Source organism: Crocodylus siamensis, chromosome 1 (genome assembly GCF_052110815.1).
Source record: "Crocodylus siamensis isolate JL-2025a chromosome 1, ASM5211081v1, whole genome shotgun sequence".
Lineage (NCBI taxonomy): Eukaryota > Metazoa > Chordata > Crocodylia > Crocodylidae > Crocodylus > Crocodylus siamensis.
The window spans coordinates 30447435-30465857 of NC_143395.1; positions in this window are offsets into that span (position 1 = coordinate 30447435).

Sequence of the window (18423 nt, forward strand, 5' to 3'; positions counted from 1 at the left end):
GAACTCCTAGGTTCCTTATTCTCCTGTACTGGTATAAATGGCTTACAGAGGATTGCACAGAACAGGAAACAGGCTCTGCAGAACTGCTCTGGCCCATTCTCTTCATAGCACAGGGTGTTAAAGAGTGGGAGAAGGAAACCTTGTCTCTGCTCCAAACACCCAGTGGTATAATTGCATTGGCAGGCTAGGCATAGTATTTGCTGGCTATACACCTGGGACAACTTAGTCTGTTCACTGGGGGTCTGGCAGACAGATTACAATACTTCGAGTGATAATCCTCCCCTTTGCTCATGGCAGATTGTGTAGTCACAGCGCATCCCTCTTTATTCATCTTGTCCTATAATTTTCTGATCAACTCATCATACATTTGCTGTAGCCAAATGCACCTTTAACAAAGAAACCCTAACACTGCACGAACAATGTAGAGATATAGTCTGCACTCACGTGTGAAGCCTGGCCTCAACTGGCAATTAGAGATTAGGATGTATCCCCTGGGAATGGAATATATTTTCCTAAATTTGGGTTAATTGTAAAAACTGAAGCAGTGGTGTGCTGCAGGCAGTTCTTCATGACAAATTGCTGTAGTTGTAACAGTGAATTGGAGGAAGGTTAGAGTGATTTCTAACAGAGTCCTCAGTTTTATGGTTTTGCTTTATAGCTGGTGTTCAAAAAACCTCTGCTGAAGAGTTATTAGGTTTTGGATTGGGCCAGATAACACCAACACAGTCTGAGGGAAACTAATCCAGGATCTTCATACTTATCTTTCCCTTTACACTCAGATATGAAGAACCAAAGACCCCCCACAATGCTGAAAGAACAAGCTGTCAGATTTGGCTCTTTAGCTCAAATTATAGAGATCTGCACCTTCAAGTCACGTAGGCCCCACTTCAAGCTGTAATTTGCAGGCTAAAGTAGCAGCCATCACTACATATAACTTGAATGCACAATGCTTTTCAGGCACAATATGCAAATATTTACAACCCAGTGCATCTAGTCTGCTTTGTAGCAACTTTGCTTCTTTCCTTTGTTTTGAAATGGGAAAACCAAGAGTTTCTCCTCCTACTCCTTTACATCTCATTTCCACAAGCTGATACACAATTTGATCACAGACTGATGAAGAGAATTTACTAGGGATGTCTTCTTTAAACAGTGACAACACATCACTGTAAATGCACCACATTTCCAGTAAGGAACTGGACTGTAACAGTGTAGTGGATAAAGATACCCTTCCTTACTTTCTGCTGACTCTGTCCTGTAGAGATTATTTCTCATGAGTTATAATATAAAATTTAAAGATTTCAGTAAAGCAAATAAAACAATGGTCAGTATTATAAATAGCATATAATATAAGATCTAGCAAGCCATGTGGCATAACACTATGTCTTCATTTTCTAACACAACCTGCCCCTCCCCCGCAACCTGGACAAATATCTTTTCTTTTTCTCATACATTGTCAACCCATGAAGATATTTCAGGGATACTACTTAAATGTTGACTTCACATCCTATCTCAATAAAAATTAACTTGAAAGTGTAAACACCTTTTTAGTGCTACCTTCCTCGGATTTTTTTTTCATATTCACACGTTGTACTGTATACAATAGATAAAAAAGCGTCAAACAAAAGACAGGCTTACTCCTAGAGCAAAAAAATGATCAAAACCACAAGACTTATATTTTTGCAAAATAATTATTCAAATAGGGAACATCTACACTAGATGTGTTAATGCACGTTAGCCTAACTTAATGTGCATTATCGGCATGTATGTATACGTATGTACTCTTAATACACATTAACACGTATCATGTAGAAGTTCCCTTTTTGAATAATTATTTTGCAATTTAGGTGTGCTTAGTTAAAGCATATTAACATGCATGTAGATGCAAGCTGACACTAACTTTAGTGTTGGGCCTGCCCAGCCACTAGAGGACCAGCCTGAGCCTAGCTCCAGGGCTTCTAGATAGCCAACTCTCCTCCCCCAGGGCTGGGCTGCTCTCTATATAGTTTTCCACTTGTAAGTTCATTTTGTATTGTTGGTGGGTGGGGTGGTAAAGGGGCACTGTTTGTTGAGGGGGGAGGGATGAGAAGGGGGCTTGTGAAAGTAGTAAAACTCTTTTGTTTTGAACATGTGCCTGGCCTGAGAGTGGTACTGCAGGTGGGAAGGGGATAGGGAGTTTGTGGGTGGTGGAGCAGGAAGGTTGGAGCAGGGAGTGCAGGAGGAGGGGGCTGGCCAGGGCCTCCAGCAGCCAGTGCCCTGACCCCTGCTGGCAGGTGCATGGATTTCCTGAAGACTGGGTAGGGGAGTGCCTGCTGGACCAGTAGGACCAGCACCATGGACAGCAGGAACACAGGGTGCTGTTCATCACTGGCAGGGCTGGGCTGGAGATGTGGGGTGCTGGGTTTCAATGGCAGGGGCAGCCCTAGCATGGGGAGGCAGGGTGGGAAGGATGGATCTGACGTATGCTGCCGTTGTACTGGGCAGGCAGCTCCTGAGCAGGAAAGGGGCTGGGCAGGTGTCAGAGCTCCCAAGATGCCTGCCAAGTGCTGGTAGTCATATGGTTGGAGGGTACAGCTCCCCCCAGTAGCCATAGTAGCACATGGCAGGGCCACAGGGAATTGTCACTGCAGTAAATTTAATGCCAAGTCTCTGCACTTGTAGACACCTGCCAAAAATCACATTATATCCATTAGCTTAATAAACATTAAATTTAGTCACACTTATTTAATGTGCACATGTAGATGCACCCATAGAGTACCATATGAAAACTGTGGATCAAGTAATGAAATAGGCAGGTACACATGCTCTTAGAAATTATCTGAGAAGCTACATGCACAAAACCTGAAAGCTCCTTTTAAAGTATCGTAGTAGCACAGAATCATAGAAAAGTAGGGTTCGACAGGGCCTCAGGAGGTCATCTAATCCAAACACCAGCTCAAAGTAGAACTATCCCCAACTACATCATTCCAGCCAGGGCTTTGTTGAGCCAGGCCTTAAAAACCTCCAAGGATGGAGAGTCCACCACCTCTCTAGGTAATCCATTACAGTGCTTCACCACCCTCCTAGTGAGAAAGTTTTTCCTCATATCCAACTTAAACTTCCCTTTCTGCAACTTGAGACCATTGTTGCTTGTTCTGTCATCAGCCACCACTGGGACACCCTAGCTCCACCCTCTTTGTAACTACCCTTCAAGTAGTTAAAGGCTGCTGTCAAATCCTCCCTCAGTCTTCTCTTCTGCAAACTAAATAAGCCCAATTCCCTCAGCCTCTCCTTACATGTCATGTGCCTCATCTCCCTAACCATTTTCATTGCCCACTTTTGGACTCTCTCCAATTTTTCCATATCCTTTTTGTAGTGGGGGACCCAAAACTGGACTCAGGACTCAAGGTGTGGCCTGACCAGTGCAGAACATGGGGAATAATTATTTCCCTTAATTACTGACAATGCTTCTGCTAATGGAGGTATGCTGTTAACCTTCTTCATAACAAAGATAGACTGATGGCTTTTACTGAGCATGCTGTCCACTGTAACCCTCTGGTCCTTTTCTGCAAAGTTGCTGTTTAGCCAGTTAGTCCTGAGCCTGTAGCAGTACATGGGATTCTTCAGTCCTAAATGCAAGACTTAGCACTTGTCCTTGTTGAAACTGATGAGATTTTTCTTTTAGCCCAATCCTCCAATTTGTCTAGGTCACTCTGTATCCTAGCCCTACCCTCCAGCATATCTATTACTCTCCCAAGCTTGGTGTCATCCACAAACTTGCTGAGGGTGTAATTCATCTGATCTTCCAGATTGTTAATGAAGATATTGAACAAAACCAGACCCAGGCCTGCTTGATTGCAGGAATGCCAGGGAAGACCATATCAAAAGCCTTGCTAAAGTCAAAGTATAACATGTCAATTGCTTTCTCTGCATCCACAAACTCAGTGATCTAATCCTAGAAGGCGATCAGGTTGGTTGGGCATTTTGATCTTGTTTTGATCTTGTAATGGCAGTTATCATTTCGAGATTTGTGTTATTGGGAGCTAGAGATACAATGATAATTAGCACAGGTCCTCCATAAGAAGTTGGAGTGATGGTGGCTCAAGGGATATTGATTTCTTAGGCAATAAAGGGGTACAATTTGAAACTCCTTTGAAATTTTTCCAAACATTTAATAAAAACATTTTTACCTTAAAACTTTATGCTTCTTCATTACAACACTTTTATTTTTGGTGAAAACTGTTTTTTCTGTTTTCAGTTGCCAAAACAGCTACCAAGCAGCTAGGGGACTGAAGACAGATATAACACCAAATACTTTCTACACAGTGGTGGTGCTGTTGGTTAAAAAAATTACAGGATAAGCCATTGGAATTAAATTTGTCCAAAAAGGAAAATGTATGTTTTACTTTTCTCAGGTCTCCCAACACCTAAGTAGGCATTTAAGAGTTACAGTTCACAAACTGAAATGAACACATATAGTGACTTTCAGCAGAACATGCATGCATTGCTGCTTTTCATATCCATTATCATACACTACACCACAAAAAGAGAATTAAAGAATTAGACTTTTATATATGGATCACTGAAGCAAGATTGTTGTTAAACTGCTTTTGTAAAGCTCCAAATGGGCAGGATCTAATGCAATTAGTACTGATTTCTACTTGATACATAGCAAACGAATGTAACCTGACGACAGGTAGCCACTATGTCAGTGAAAGGAATAATTCTGAAATGGTACATATATTATTAAACAATAACATTTACACAGGTGCCTAAGTGTCCCTATATCCAAGGATAGGTACTAGGCCACCAAGTCAGTGTTTGTAGGTAAGAGGTAATATTTGTTACTGGAGATGTATATCAGTGGTGCACAGTTCTGTGACCTAAGATCAGTCCAAAACACTTGGCTGGTAAGTGACATGTAGTTAAGAAGCAGTAAAAAATAGCAATAAAAGTCCCATGTTTGTTACAGCAAGGGACCTTTCCAATGTAGAGCAGTAATCTCACAATTTTTCTCCTGTATGCACAGTCAGAAGGAATCATTGTACATGAAGTAGCAAGGAAAAATATTGGGCATATGCAAACATCCATATACGTGTATGTGTACACACACATCTTATATAAATGTAACCTGGGTACACCCAAGGGTGTGCCTTATTGCCAATTGAATAGGGTGGGTAGGCAGGAGGGGGGTGCTGCGAGTAGGATGCCAGAATTTCAAGCAGATCCCTCTTTCCTCTATAGAGTTAGCCCAAGCCCAAAGTCCTTAACTATATACAATTTATTGTTATAATATACATAAACATAAAACAAAATATTATATTTACACAGAAAATACTAACCAATAATCAAGGTCAAACCTTAAATAACACTATTTACAACATCACAATACAACATTTCAATTACAAAATATAAGGTGCAAACATGAACAATCTTAATAACATATATTCCTTAATATAGTCCCTGACCCATGGCAAGAGATAGTCCTTCTTCCCATGGGGTCCCTTGGGGGGTATCCAGGAAGCACCAGGGGCCCTTAGGGCCTTGACTAGGTGGGGGGCTGCTCACCCATCCCTTTCTCTGGGGTGGCCTACCACAAACTTCTTTCTCCTGTTGGACCCAAGGGCCCAATGACTTATGCTCCCTGAGGTGGTGGTGGTCAGGGCACAGCTCGATGGGGTCTACCTCTGCTGAAGCACCTCCAGGCCTCTCTTGCACCACTGGGCTCCTCTCCACCCTGTGCCCTGCTCTGGGCACCAAGGGCTCAGCTCCTCTCAGCTGCTGCACCACTGCTGCTGGATCCGGGGTGCTGGGCCTCACGCTGCAGCACTACCATTTCTCCATGCCCTGACTTGGCACTGAGGGCTCTCTTAGCACAGGCTGGGCTCTTCAGGCTCTGGCAGGCCATCCTCATGCTGGGTAGCTAACCCAAGCAGCCTCCACTGCTCCCTGGCTCCCAAGGCTCAGGCCCCATGTACCACCCTGCACACCATGGGACCTGGCCACTTGCTGGGAAATGGGGCCTGACATGCCTCACTGCAGCCCCAAGGCCTTTGCCCTGTGTGCTTCCGCATGCACTGTGTGGCCTGCTGGTCCTGCCAGGGTTATAGGCTTGAGCCGCCGCTTGCGGTTCCCAAAGACTGGCTCCATGCACTGAACTGCACACCGTGATGGGCCCGAGCAATCTCACACTGCTCCCAAGGCTCCAGTAGCAGCTTCAGGAGTCTTGGGCCTATTGCCTGCAGGGGGAGAGCTTCCCAGCTTTTCTTGGCTCCTGTCTTCTTGAGTCCCTCACTGCATCTGCCCTTGTGCTGGGCATGCAGCTCCTTTTATATGTTCCAAGGCTCTGACCCTGAAGTCTTCCAGACCTGACAGTTTATAGTCTTCAATCAGGTCCCGGGGAGCTCTTCTCCCCCTCCCCTCAGGAAAGGCTCCACCAATCAAAACAGCAGGATCTCAAGCCTGGGACTCAACCCAAGCTCTGAAAGGTAAGACTGCTACATAGATATATATCTATAATGTAGTATGATGTAATATTTAATCTGTAAAGAATTAAGGAATGGTAGCATGATTAATGTAAGTCCACTGCATTTTATGCAAATAGATTTTACCAAATTAACTTTATATTGTATTGTATGAGATGAGAAATCTGATTGACAAAGATTGATCTAATAGATTTTAGTAAAACATTTGACACTACATTCTGGTTAAAATATATATAAAGCATATCACAAAACACTGAATATGTGTTAAATATGAAGGAAATTAAGCCCTGGAACAACTTACCAAGGTTTGTGGTGGAATTACTATCATTCAAAAGCTTTTGAAATCTTTCTGACTTTAAAACTTAAGATACCATGAAACCACAGATGGGATCAATGATTTAAAGTTTTGTAGTGACGGAATCTCTCTCCTTTTCTCGTACGTACACATGAGAAATGGTGAAGAAGTAATGAAAGAAAAATCTTTAAATAATAAAAAATATTTAAAATGTAGCAAATTATAAGATTTACTTTGTTCTCTTTGCTTTAATAAAAATAATATCCTCATCAATATTTATACATTTCGTGTTGTTTATTGTTTGACAGATGTTATCATAGTGTAGCTACTAAGAAACATAAACAATATGATTGTGTTCTAATGTGCATAATAAGCAGGTGTTTATTATCTGTATAAAGGAAAAAACACCTCTGTCTCAGAAACTGAGGGTGCTTATTAGAGCTGTACAAAGCTTCGGTCCCTGATTCAATTCGGCAGAGATTCAGCCCAGTTTGGTGGCTGAATCATAGAATCAATGAGTCGGAAGGGACCTAGACAGATCATCTAGTCTGACCCCCTGCCACCATTTTAAGCACAGGATTGCAGGTGAATCTCTAAATCAAAATTGAATCAGAGGACCCTTTAATCTCTCTGAATTGAATCGGAACCCTCCAAATCGATTCAGAGAGATTCAGAAAGATTTGGCAATTCAGACATAGAGACAGCTTTAAATGTTTTTTCTGCATACCTCAAGGTAGCAGGGGGCTTGTGAATGCTGTGATGCTGGGGCACATGCAATGTCCCACAGGTGTGCAGGGGTCCAATTATGGGTCTGCCATGGAGCATGCTGGGGGGGGGCCCCCACACCATCCCAGCTTGGTGAGTGGTGCCTCCTGGGTCAGGGGAGGGCACCCAGGGTGCCCCTGTGGCCGATCGCTGAGCCAGGGAGGCATGGGGGTGCCTCCCAGCATGCTCTCCAATGAACCCAGAAGTGGACTGGAAGTACTTCTGGGCTCACTGCCAAGCATGCACTCCTGTAGGATGCTCCATCCACCCCAGCATCACAGCGTTCACAAGCCACGCTGTACATTGAGGTATGTAGAAAAAACTTTTAAAGCTGTGTCTATGTCTGAATCACAGATTCTCTGAATCAGCATTAAATCAAATCAGGGACTGTGATCTGAATCAACTAATCGAGTCACTGTCCCTGATTTGGGCCGTATCCAAATTGAATAGGGCCCACTTTGCACACCCCAATGCTTATACACAAGCAGCAACGCTCCTCCAACACACTGTAATTACACCATGTTGGAGCAGACTCAATTAATCAAGTCTGCTGAAACATGGTAATTACTGAGCTGCAGCAGCCTCCAGTGTCTCATGTATCAGCAATCCTGCACTTAAAATGGTGGCAGGAGCACTTTAGTGAAAGCTCATTCAACCAGCTTTAGCTAAAGTGTGCCCGCCACCATTTTTGTGTGTGGGGATACTGATACATGAGATTCTCTGCATGCTTTAATTACAGAAGCCCTTTATTTAGAGTAGCGCTTGGAACTATTCTAATTAAAGCGCTCCCCACCCCTACCCCACCTCAGATCATGTATATAAATGATCTGAGTCACTAGAAGATCTGAACATGTCAAGTCTCTCCAAAGCCCCATCCAAAAATGTGTGTTATGTCAACACACCTGCTTAGCAATGAGGACTGAAACCAACAAACCAAGAACTTGAGTGATATTACAGGGCCTAGTGTTTATTTTCCAACTCCAGCAATCAGTTGTTAGGACAACATGTATAATATGTGAGCTCAAAGGTTCTTTGGAATGGCCTATGAACAATTAATGGTATAAACAGAACTCTGGCTAATGATCTACCCTGAGCTAACTAGCCACATGGCTACCTATTTTCATGTGACTGAGAATTCTCAGTGTCAAAAAAAACCACACCTTAAAAAAGCAGGGTGATGCACACGGCAGCAGCATGCATCACTTGAAACCAGAGCCTGGCTAGCTGAAGCCACACTCCAGCTGCTGACCAGGCTCTGTGCTACTGGATTGCCACAGCTGAGGCCCCCAGAGTCCCCCAGGGCCCCAAGTAAGTCGGCTGGGGCAAGCCCAGATGCTGGCTGCAAGCTCCCCTACCCCACCTGGGGCGATGTGTTATGCACCATAGCACACAAGCACAGCTGTTTCCCAGGGACAAGCAGCAGCAGCAGCACATTGTGCCACTGCTGTTTGTCCCTGGGGAAATGCACATTCCCATTCCCACACATGCAGGCACGTGCACTTGCAGTAGCACAAATAGCAGCAGCACAAATTTGTGCCAGAGATTTGTACTTCAACACACATGCCTGAACATGCACTTTGGTGCAGAGCAATTTGTGCCACTTTGAGCAAACTGACCCTGCCCGGCTCCTCCTACATCTTCAGTCATGGGGAGGCCCTAGATCAAGAGGTGCCCTGACAAGCAACTCAGGGCTACTTGTCCTCAGGAGCTTCTCAGGAGTCTGTACTCTACCCTCATCCCATAAGCCACTGGGGACCTCAGCTGGCAGCTTCTCCAGGAAGCCATTGCCATGGGCATGTATGTGGCGAGCTTTACAGACATCCCAGTCCCCTGCCGCTTCTGCAGGCAGAGGGAGACCCTGGTGCACCAGGCTGCAGCCCCTCCAACTCCACAACCTCCTCCTGAGGTTCTGGTTGAATTTCACCCCCCACACCTTTTTTTTTGTTTTGGTCACCCCATCCATGGCCCCACCAAGTCCTGGGACCTCCTGATACCAAACTCCTCCTGTCCCTGGCCAAGTGGGCCCTGTATTTGACCAGGAAGTAGGCTCTGGCTGGGAAGGTGCCCGGAGACTGTGGGGCCACTTTCCTGTCACTTGTCCGTGCATGTCTCCAGGTGGAGCACCAGTGGGCAGCGTCCACCAGCTCCTTGGATGCCTTTCAGGACCAGTGGGTGAGGTCCGGGGGGTTCTACTCAGTGTCTCCCTCAGGCACACTTATTTTCATGTTTTGACCCTTTGACCCACACAGCACTCCTATCCTGTTTTTTTCATTAGTTGTCCCAAGTATTTTGTTGCATCATCCATCCACTGTCCCCATATGTTAGGAGCTTTTAGTTAGCCGCATGGGCCTCAGAGCCCATGACATTTGGATGATACAAATAGTCAGGAGCTTCTCAGGCATGGGCAGTTGGTGTCTGGGGACACTAGCCTCCCGTGACAGCTGGACTGCCACAGCAGCCCTGACCTAAACTGACCTCTGTATGCTGCACCCACTGCAGCAGTCTGCTCCCTGCTTCTGCCTGCAACAGCATCTGGGCCCTTGAATCTGAAGTCCCATGGCTATGTGTCGCGGGATGCAGACGGGGACTTCATGGCTACTTGGGCTGTGGTATGGGCACTTCAGCAGAACTGCCTGTACCTCTGGGCTAGCTGCACAGGAGCACTAATGCATACAGGTAGCCCAGTTGGGGGCAGAGTCAGGTGCCTGGAGAAGTCTGAGGAGGAGTGGGCCAGGGAAGAAGGGAGGGGGGTGGCAGGATCAGACTCTCACTTCCCCACACCCTGCGTGGGACTTACCAGACCTTGGTGACAGGTGGCTGGGTCACCTGGGAGACAATGGATCTTTGGCCTTGGGCTGCTGGGGGGATTTGGAGCTGGACTATGCCTCTAATGAGGGTGAGACCTGGTGCTGAATCCACTAGGATGTGCCCTTCACCAACCTGGGCGACACCCTAGGCTGCTTCTTGGGTTTCTCCCTGCTCCTACTGCTGCCCTGCAAGAGGCAGGGGACCTGTTGCTCTGGGCTCCTGGCATCTGCCTATTGCTGGTGTCACTCCCAGCATGGCTGGATGGTGGTGGGGCAGCAGGCCTGGAGGAGGGTGCCACCTCCAGGGACTTCACCTGGATCTCCGGGCTGGCTGTCTCTGCCTGTGCTCCTCCTCTTATAGTTTCATGGTTTCAAAAGATTTTGTGGCAAAAGCTTATGTGGGGAAGGGGTGGGGGGGTTGTGTTTGTGTGCCCTAGGATGCAGGCCAGCACTTCATAATGAGGCATGGCGATTCACTCCACTCCTGAGAACGAGTTGACATTGCAGATGGCATTAAACTGCCACCACAATGCCTTTACCTTTGTACAGCACTGCTGTCAGGTCTTACAGTGTCCCCACTCTGCCATCTGTGCAACTGTTGCCCAGAACACATGCTCATTACTGTGGCCCACAGTGAATTGGCGTCGTGTATTCTTCTGGCTCCAAATGGCCAGGAGGTGAGCCACTTCTTCTGGCCAGGCCTGGGCAGGTTTCTCTGGTGGGGTCCCCCACCTGCCTCACCATGGTCACCCCTGCTGTGGCCTCTAGCTTCTCCTGCCACTGCTGCTGGCCTGCAGCTGAGGCCTGGGTGCCTCAGCCTCCAGGTCATGGGCATGGCTAGTGCCTGTGCTCAGCTGCCGGGCAGCCTGGCTGGGCCTGGTGGCATGTCTGGGCCCAGAACAGACCCTGAGTTCCAGGAATGCTCTGGAGCAGGCTGCTGACAGCCCTGCTTCACTCTTATTTGCTTCAGCATGCTCAGGCAGCCTGGTATGCAGCAGTCTTAGAGACACTTAGGCTGGCTGCCAGCGCATCTACATGGAGGACACAGGCTCCAGTTACTGTGGTACATACTCCTAAAGTATGTGCCATGTTGCTTTTCTTTAGTGCACTTTTTCAGATACCGAGTGTTTCCAGTATCAAATTTTGCCACTACACTGTAAATATGCAGCACAGAAAACAAATGAACACGTGCTGTGTGCAGTTTGCAGTGGTTCAAAAGGCTTCGAGGTGCTGCAACTTGCACATTTGCGCTCCTGGGAACACATCCACTTAGTCTGGAAAGGTCCAACTTCAGACTCCAGTTATTGAATCTTGTGTTGCCTTTGTGTGTTACAGCAAGACTTTTGCCATCATATATCTTCACACAGTTAATTAAACCTAAACCCTCAAATATATTTGGTATTTACAAACCTTTAAGGACTCCAGTCTATGACAAACATGAAGGAAAGTTTCTTTGTGGAAGAGACGTCTTACAGACCATGATCAAGTTATTTAACCTTCTCGTTAAAAAAATACAGAGACTGACACATTTAATCTCTTGCTGTGAAGCAGGATTTCCAGACTTCCTGCAGCAATTCTTTGAGTCCATTTCAATTTTTTGACATCCTTTTCAATGGGCAAACACTAGAAACAGATACAGAATTCAAGCCATGGTCTCACTAATGCTGTGTAACTGCAGTAATACTGAATATATGAGTATTGAGACCTAACTACTTGTTTTTGGTATTCCACATCTCCCCACACTCATCCAAGCTTTATTACTGGGTACAGGATCTAGAGGATAGAGCATCTGTCTTTCATAACAGCCATGAGTAGCTGAAGATTGAGTTTAGCCCCTAGCCTAACTTATCTCAAAGGAGTTAGTCTTTGTGGGATTCCACCAGCTGAGACTCATCAGTCTGCCAAACCAAACCCCTAGCAAATAATCTATAGTAGGGTGGGTCAGGAACAGATGATAGGCATGGGTATGCAGTGTTTACATTATCTGGGTTACCCTATATCAGTTGTGTCCCTTTTGGGAAAACTTTCTAGCTTCTCTCAGCAGCAAGATAGAAAAACAAGGATCCATGTTTAAGTAGTGTAACACCAAGAGAAAATAAAATGAAATGTGAATAGCAAATATGGGGAAAGGAGAGTCACTTCAGGACAAAAAAGAAAAGGCCAGCTGGCTCAGCGTACGCAGCCTTTCCTGAATTAACAGAGACCACCTAGGTCTATTCACTCTTGTTCGAAGTAAGATTACCCTCTCCCCTCCAAAAAATCAAAGTTATGACTAATGAACCCATTTCAAATATTTACTTGGCAAATGAAAATGTAGGTTTTAGCCACAGGAGAAAAGCTTTGCCACTCAAAAATAAATGTACTAACACCTGAAATTGTCTAGCACAATAAACAGCAGAGTGTTGTAATTTTGTCATAGACACAAAAGGAAGAGATGTAAGAGTCTAATGTATGGAACCTATGTGGTTTGCAGGCCACAGCCTTCATGAATTGAATATTTCCAAAACTACCTTTCTCAGAATAACAAGATGTTGTCTCTTCTTGACCTAGCAGTGCAGGGAATGTTGATCGCATCCCCATTGTGACAGACAGACATGTCCTTGAAGTGCCTTCTTCTATTCATGCTCAGTCCTTAATGTCACACAACATAGGCAGAGAAGTGAGCAAATGCTCAGCTTGGGTACCAAAGAACCAGTCCAGCAGCAACAATACTTTCTCAGAAGAAGTAAGAGCACTCTTAGTGCCATTTGGTATTGAAGAAAGAAGGGAGGTGTGCAGTGTTGCACAAAGGCATCCCGAAACATGGGTACCAGAACAGAAAGGAGTTTAGGGAGCAGGACAGAAAAAGAAAGAAGTGAGCAGACAACAGCAAAATAGACAAAGATGACTGTAGTGATAATATTTCAGAGCACTCAGAAAGCCCCTTTCATCCTGAGAATATTTTATGAAAAAGCATCCTCACAACATGTCTCTAAAGCAAATACAGAGAGAAATGTCACAGCCTGGAAAACTGATGCATGGAGACTAAGAAACAGGTCTATGGCCCTATAAGAACTGAGATTAGAAATAAGGAAATCTTGTTTCATGGCCCACTATTCTATACCTGTCAGAGGGCCACAAGTCAGGCAAGGCCGTGAAGGTGCAATCTCCCTTTGAGGAGAGGTGCCCAATTAAAAGGAAAGCCAAATTTGGGGGGGAAAAGATACCAATGTTAATAATTAGGGGGAAAAGAAAGCTACAATATAAAACTGGGGAAGACAGAACATAAAAGTTCTAAACTCTTCTTACTTCACTCACAAGTCTGGCCAGTGTTTACTTTCCAGGGCTGGTTTCAGTGGTAGGCAGTTCCCTGGATCAAGCAAACTACTCCCTAGTCTCCTCATGATGCTCCCTCTGGTCCCCAGCAGGCAGGAATGACACCATACCGGCTGAAAAACTCCCCCCGTCCCTGGAGGTCTTGGCTTTGCTGCTGGCCCTCAGCATGATTGCCTCTGCCCCAGAGTTACTGACTTTTCACCCAGTCCCCAGCGGCAGACTCCCTCCGTCTCCATGCTCTGGGACTTTAGCAGGCTCTAGTAGATTTTAGCAGGCTGCAGGCTGACAGGCAGACACACGTACTCTCTGGCTACGTATGTCTCCTCCTCCCAGTTCTAGGAAAAGCCAGCATCCTTCCAGTAACATCCAGAGGGAGATGTGAGATCAGCCAGCCTGTGCACAACCCATCTACAATCCGACCATTAACCCTTTCCCACCAGATGGAAAAAAGTCCAGAAAACCCCCACTTTCTACATGAAAAAACAAAACAATATAACCACATGATTTTCAGAATACCCCACATCCTAATCAATGGGATGAAAAGAGACTTTCTGATACAGACAGGGAGAAGGGAGCTGAAGACAGGAAGAGAATGGGGTGATGGCAAAGGTAGAGAGAGAGCAGGAAGTACGAACAACAGAGAGGCACAGGGAAGCAACATGAAAAAAGAAGTGTTTAGATGAGGCAAGACTGTCCAGAAGTTTCTCTAATCCTCTGACTCCACTTCAGACAGCCTCTTGACAACCCTAATCTTTACTTTCTAATGAACTTAAAGTAACACTTTCTGACCAGAAGAAATGTTTTGAAAAAAAGATCCTTTTCTTTCTTCCAATGCATATTGCCTATTTTAAAATGTAATTACATTTACATATACATACAAATGTATAATGCAATAAAAAAACAAAAAGAAGTGACACGGTACGAAAGGTTTATAAATTATCTGTTCAAGCGGGCGGAACTTGTGTAAAACAATTTCATTCATTTTTACCAGTAACAAGAAAGACATACCCCAAAATTACACTTTTCTAATCTAGTCTGTTTCTGACAAAAATAATGAAAGCAGATAGGCAAGCTCACATCCAGGACATGGAGATTCTCTAACAGACAGAGATGACAGGCATTAATGGCTAAGTACAGACATGCAAAAAGCATATCACTCATGGAAAGAGCTCTAATTATTGTACTTTATTTAAAGTGCAATAAGTTAGGATGCAGCCCAACTGAACAGACATGCAGTGTTCAGGGGGGAGGAGAGGTTCAATGCCTCCCTGCACTGGCCAAGGCCAGCAGGTGGGGGGTGCTTCCTCATGCCTTCCAAGAGGCTGCCAGAGTGCCCTCCCTCCCAGCACTGCCCCTGCCTCTGCCCCCACCAGCTGGTGACTGTCAGCAGCAGCTAGCAGTTACAGGGAGGGAACAGAGCCCCTTCCCCCACCAAAGCACCCCCCACAGCTTGCTAGTTGGGATCTTTGGAGGACCAAACCAGGTCCCCACCATATCAGAGGCTCCCTTCCCCGCTGCCCAAGCTTCTAGGCATTGGCAATCAGTTCCTGGCACAGTGAAATGTGGGGCCAGGTGACTCTGTTGCAGCTGCTATCAAAAGGCTTGGGCATGGGGAAAGGGAGCCCTCCTGCTACAAGGACCACCCCCGCCCCCACTTGCGAGCTGGGGTTTTGGAGGTGACTAGGTTGGATCCCTAGAGGGGCTAGCTTCCCCTCTGCCCAAGTCTCTTGATAGTGGCAGCCAACGGCTGCTGGAGGGGCAGCTTGGCCTGGCATTTCCCTGAGCCAGAAACTGTGCTGGGGAGGAGGGAGACCCCCACTGTGTGGACATGGCCTGACCCCCTAACTCCTGAGCTAGCAAGCTGTGGGGTGCCTCATGGCAGCAGGGCTCCCTTCTCCTCCCACAGTAGTTCCCAGCATGGCAAAAATCAGAGCAGCCCTGCTCTGCAGCTTCTGGATATAGCTGCCAGGTTGCCAAGGTTGGGGTTTGGGTGAATGGAGGCCCTCTGCCATGTGGACCCACCCCAGCTCCCCACAACCTGACCCCTAAGCCAGCCTGCATGGCAGGAGGGTCCGTTCACCCTCCCCTCACCCATGTAACCTGGCAGTTGCATCCAGAAGGATTCAGACTGGGGCTACTCCAGCTTTTCACCACACTGGAAGCAGCAGCCAGGCGCAAGGGTGTCCCCATGCTGCACAGACATGGCCTGAACCAACAAGCTGGGGGTGGGGGGCTCATGGTTGAGAGGGACTGGAGAGAGGAGCTGCTCTAGCAGTGGCTGCTGGGAAAGAAAATCCAAGCTCCTTCCCCTGCAGCACTTCTCCCACCTACCCGGCTGGACTGTGGCACTCCACAGGGCTGGGGCAGCTGTGAGGACAGAAACCCCCTTTTCCCTCCACCCCCCAGCCAGGCTGTGCATGGGGCTGGAATCAGGCTGTCATTGACTGGGGTCAGTGACAACCCAGCACCCAAGTAGAGCAAATGAGTTTGGCCTAAAACTAAAGCACCCCTATGCAATGCCACTTGGACTGGAGGTAATCACACTCTAAGTTAACCCTCAATGGGATCTGGCGCAGACATCCTATAAACACTCTACCAGAAAGTGCTTTTGATTAGTACACATCCATCCATGATTAACTAAGACCAGGATCTGCCATTTTTAAAGCATTTTACGTGCCACGAATGTCTGTTCTGCTGTGTGTAAAGCATTTACTGCATGACTGAAGCACAGTAAGTGTAATGTCTGTACATAACCAATATCATTTGCATCAAAAACCCATCTGGGATGGTCCAATTACTTCATCAAGATGTTGAACAACCACTTACCCAAGAACCTCCTCTGTGGTGATTTGGCCTCTGTAGATGAAACAACAGTATACTCTCAGACACTGTAAGGACAGTTTGATGCCCCATCTTAAGGCATGAAATTTTGCTTTCTATTAACTGGGAGCGTTTTGTACAAAACAGGATAACATGGTGTCAGCTCATCTATTCAGCACCTAGACAATGACGGACAAGACTGCACCTGTCCCAAAAAGCCATTTAGTATGTAGGCAAGTAATGATAGAAGGCCTACAAATCTAAAGTGACCTGTACAAGGTCTTACAGTAGGAAAGTAAGAGTCCAGATCTCCTGATTCCATGATGATTCCTAGTCATCTCTTTCCCAGATAATGCTATTGCTTTAGCTTGTATGTAAGTGTTTTGATTGCTTAGGACAAAGTGCTTAGCAGAAAGTCACTCAATGTAAAAATAACCTGGTGCAATAAAAAGTCTGTATTAATAATCTGTAATTGAAAACAATATATATATACACACACACACACACACAAACACACACTCTTCTTGTATTCCATTTTGCTCTGAAATCAAAGGATTACTTTCTGTGTGTTAACATACATGATCAAAGCTCACAGTTTTATAGTCTAGATTCATATTTATTATAAGCATCTGGTAAATCACAACTTTTAATATAAAGAGCAGCACTGGAAGAAGCACAGGGATCATCATCAATACACTGACTGGTCTCCAGTGCCTTTATTATGTGTGGTGCATCCTTTATAACCTGTCTAACAAACCACTTACTTGCCAGAGTTCCTGATTGTGAAAATAACTGCTCCACTGACAGTGTAACTGCTCCACTGACAATGCCATAATTAGGACTAAAATTCATCCACTGAGACTACCTGTCTCTCTGGTGAGACAATCTAGGGGGGGAAAAAAGACATAATTAAATTACTGTTGTCCCATCCTGTCCTCCTCCCCGCCCCCCATTCCCACTTTTATCTTATTATGTCTTTGTTCTAAACTAAATTGTATAGTGTTGGGTCTGCTCTGTGTTGCCTGTATAATACCTGTCATGGCTGGAGCATAGGTTGTGTGAAGTGAAACCAGAAAAAGGGTAAACTAAAATGCCAAGATGCAAACAGTAAGTATATGTGCCAAGGGGAAAAGAAGAGAGGGGGAAGATTGAAAAGGATAGTTTTGCTTAGAGGGATGACTGGCAGGTGGGCTTAAAGAAACTAGGAAAGGAAGGAGACTAGGCAAGGTGACTGGGACTGGGACAGGGACTGGGACTGGGAGAGACGATTGCCTTTTATGATTGGGTAGGCATGGAGTGTAAGACATGGAGCCCAGGCTGGACTTGGGGATGTAAAAGAGGGTGATAGAAATTGATACAAGGACTAGGATAAAGAGCTTGAGGCAGTGAAAACAGATATTGGAATAGAGAATTCTGAGAAATTACAGCCCAGGTTTGTTCAGTTGTCCAGCCAATTTAAATGCAAATATTTCACTTAAATCTAACCCCCAAATTTCCTAACTTCTGAGTGTTGAACTTTGCACCTAAAAGTTCTTTTAACATATTTTATATGTATAGCATATGCAGATACCTTTTGTAACAATGATGCAAATATGTAGTTATGCACTGAAACAGTTACCTTAAAAAGATATCTTTATATTTTCACATATAAGCTAGGTTAAAAAAAAGTCAAAATCCTGAATTAAATGAATACAACTCTATTGAACTGCAGTGGATATTCTGACCAATTTTTTTTTTTCAAAACCTATCTACTGGGAACTGTTATTGATTGTGACAAAGCTAGTTTTAAATAGGGGTGGGGAATGAAGGCATTAAAAAAAAGCATTGGACACCTAATTTTCTTCAGTAAAACCCATAAAACAGCTTTGATAAGTTCTGTTGCATTTTAAATACATTTTATGATCAAATGGGCACTGAGAGACAAACCCTATGTAGGATCGAAAAGTATCAAGAGTCTGAC